The sequence below is a fragment of the Malania oleifera genome, chromosome 11 (genome assembly GCF_029873635.1).
Source record: "Malania oleifera isolate guangnan ecotype guangnan chromosome 11, ASM2987363v1, whole genome shotgun sequence".
NCBI lineage: Eukaryota > Viridiplantae > Streptophyta > Magnoliopsida > Santalales > Ximeniaceae > Malania > Malania oleifera.
Window position 1 is genome coordinate 68945176 of NC_080427.1, and position 3349 is coordinate 68948524.

Sequence of the window (3349 nt, forward strand, 5' to 3'; positions counted from 1 at the left end):
AGATATAAAATCTTTTCAGATCATAAAAGTTTAAAGTAATTTTTCATGCAGAGGGAGTTGAATATGCGACAAAGAATATGGCTAGAGCTCATCAAGGATTATGATTGTACCATCAACTACCACCCAGGAAAGGCTAATGTGGTGGCTAATGCATTGAGTCGGAAATCAGGGGAAACAACACAGTTAGCAGCAGTCATTCAGCACCCAATTATGATGGACTTAGAGAGGCTCAGCGTGGAGTTAGTAGAGAGTGATCACGATCACCAGACATTTATTGCCAACCTGGTGGTGCAGCATAAGCTATATGAAAGGATTAAAGTAGTCTAGAAGAATGATGCAGAGTTGATGGAGTTGATAGAGAAGGTACAAAAAGGACAGGGGGAGGAGTTCAGTATATCAGATGATGGAGCTTTGCGGTTCCGTACCAGATTATGCGTGCTTGCAGATGAGGATATCAGAAGGGTGATCCTTAAAGAGGCTCATAGGTCCCTGTACACGGTACATCCGTGTAGCACTAAAATGTATAGGGATCTATGAGAGTATTTCTAGTGGAGCGACATGAAGAGAGAGACTTCCAAAATTGTGCAGCAGTGCTTGACGTGCCAGCAGGTTAAGGCTGAGCACCAAAGACCAGCAGAACAGTTGCAACCACTTCACATCCCTGAGTGAAAGTGGGATCATATTTCTATGGATGTCATGACGGGTTTACTTCCAGTACGGTAGGGACAGAATGTTATTTGGGTAGTCGTAGATCGACTGACAAAGATCGCTCACTTTATTCATATTAAAGTTAATTACTCCATGGACAGACTAGTAGAATTGTATATTCAAGTGATAGTATGATCGCATGGTGTGCCAGTGTCTATAGTATTAGACTGAGACCCACTTTTTACGTCATGATTTGGAAGAGCTTGCAGGAGGCTTTGGGGACTCTGTTATCATTCAGCACAACATTTTATCCTCAGAAGGATGGGCAGGCAGAGAGGATGATTTAGATATTAGAGGATGTGTTTCGGGCTTGTGTGTTGGATTTCGAGGGTAGTTGGACCCAGTATTTGCCGCTGGTTGAGTTTGCATATAATAACAACTATCAAGCTAGTGTCAACATGACACCTTACGAAGCATTATATGGTAGGAGGTGTCATTCTCCTCTATATTGAGATGAGTTAGGTGAAAGGCGAGTTTTGGGACTAGAGTTAGTGTAGTAGGCTTATGATAAAGTTCGACTTATCAAAGACAGAATCAGTGCAGCTCAGAGTTGCCAGAAAAGTTATGCAGATACTCACCACCAAAAATTGGAATTTGATACATGAGATCATGTGTTCCTTAAAATAGTGCCATTGAAAGGAGTTATGAGGTTTGAGAGGAAGGGTAAGCTGAGCCCTGGGTTTATTAGCCCATTCGAGATACTTGAGAGAGTGGGGTTAGTTGCCTATCGACTAGTTTTACCACTATATGGTCAATTATGCAGAGGTAGAGCTTGGAGATTCAATGGCTTATGAAGAGATACTAGTGCAGATCTTAGACAGGAAGGAGCAGGAATTGCATAGTAAGAAAATTCTATTAGTAAAAGTCCTGTGGAGGAATCATGCAGTGGAAGAAGCTTCTTGGGAGCTTGAAGAAGAAATATGACAGAAATACCCACACCTATTTAGTGGGGACCAGCAGTAATCTAGAAAAATGTAGATAAGTATGTTAAGTTTCTTTTGTGTAGGTTAGTTAGTACATGTAATAATTTTCTATTAGTAGGTAGTGTTTTAGTTTTGGAAGAATTTTTCTTTTATGTATATATTGCAATCTCCCATAACCTTGAATGTAACCACGGTATTTCTCCGCCATAAGTGAGGGTAAATAATAAAATAAGTAGCCAATTTTCCTTAAGGAATAGTGTGTAGTTCATATAACAATTTCGAGGACGAAATTTTATAAGGAGGGGAGAATGTAATGTAAAGACCTGATGAATTATATGAATTAAGTACTAATGGGAGGAGAGGAAGGAAATTGAAAAAGGGCTCATAGCAAGTTTGCGTTCATCGACGAAGTGGCTTATTGGGATCGTCAACGAGGACACGTGTCTCGTCAATGAGGAATTACCGAGAGGCTATTTTTAGCTCTGAATTTCGTCAACGAACTTCCTTCGTGACCTCGTCGACGAAGTGATGTGTCTCGTCGACAAAGGCCAGTGTATAAATAGCCTTAAACTCGGATTTTAGCACAAATTGTTCAAGAAAACTATATTTTCTCTCTCCTCTTCGATTTTCCTCTCTTCTTTCTAAGATTCTAGGTCCATTCCTTGCTGGATCGATGATTCGAACTCGCCACGACACTCCTAGGGAAGTTCTCTTCAAGTCTGTTGGAGTGGATCATTGGCGGGGTTAACTTGAATTCTATCCCAAATTCAAGGTAAGATTTTTTTTTATTTGGTATTTGGCTTTCCTATAGTTGTAGAAAATGTAGTACTCGAAGAAATACTGAAGTTTTGTTTGGAGATGTTGTTTTCAGGGTGTTGAACGGGGAACCCTGTAGGTGTAGGACCAGTCGTATATGGGCTTTCCAGTAGACAGGTAAGGGAAATATGCTATGCCACTTAAAATGGAGATTTTTTTTACCAGAAAAATATAGTATATGTTTATGGGTTTTTAGAGTAGGAAATTATACAGTTTTATAAATTATATTTAATGAGTTTTAATTATTGTGTGGCATGAGAATATTCATATAGTACAGAATTCTACACAGCTTTTTACAGAATTACGATTATATAGTTTCTACATAATCATAATATACAGATTATACAGTTTTATTACAAAGCTATTGCTACATAGTACTTAAAGAATCATGTTTTATAGTATATATATAGAAAGATGTTTTTATAGTATTTTTAGGATCATGATTTACAGTATATATAGACAGGAAGATGTTTTTATAGTTTTCATAGTGCCATGATTATACAGTTTTACAGAATCATGATATACATATCATAGGACCATGACATATAGAAATACAGTTTATTACAACATCATGGTCAATACAGTTGATACAGAATCATGGTAAAACAGATAGATTTTATATAGAAATGTATTATATAGTATCAGACTCTGATGGACCATTATAGATTAGTTTACAGAGCACAGTACCGTAGCTAATTACAGTTCAAAGTGCAACCACATAACTTAGATAGTATGTGGATTTACAGCAGTCGATCGTGCCTATGTAGTGGACAGGCTCCCTGTCAGTTAGGCTTGAGGAGGCCGATCTGACTTTTGGAGTGTAGTGACTTATCCTGGTAGGCCAGCCAGTGATAAGTCTCACCTACGGGCCACACAACCCTGTCATAAGGGGTTAAATCATA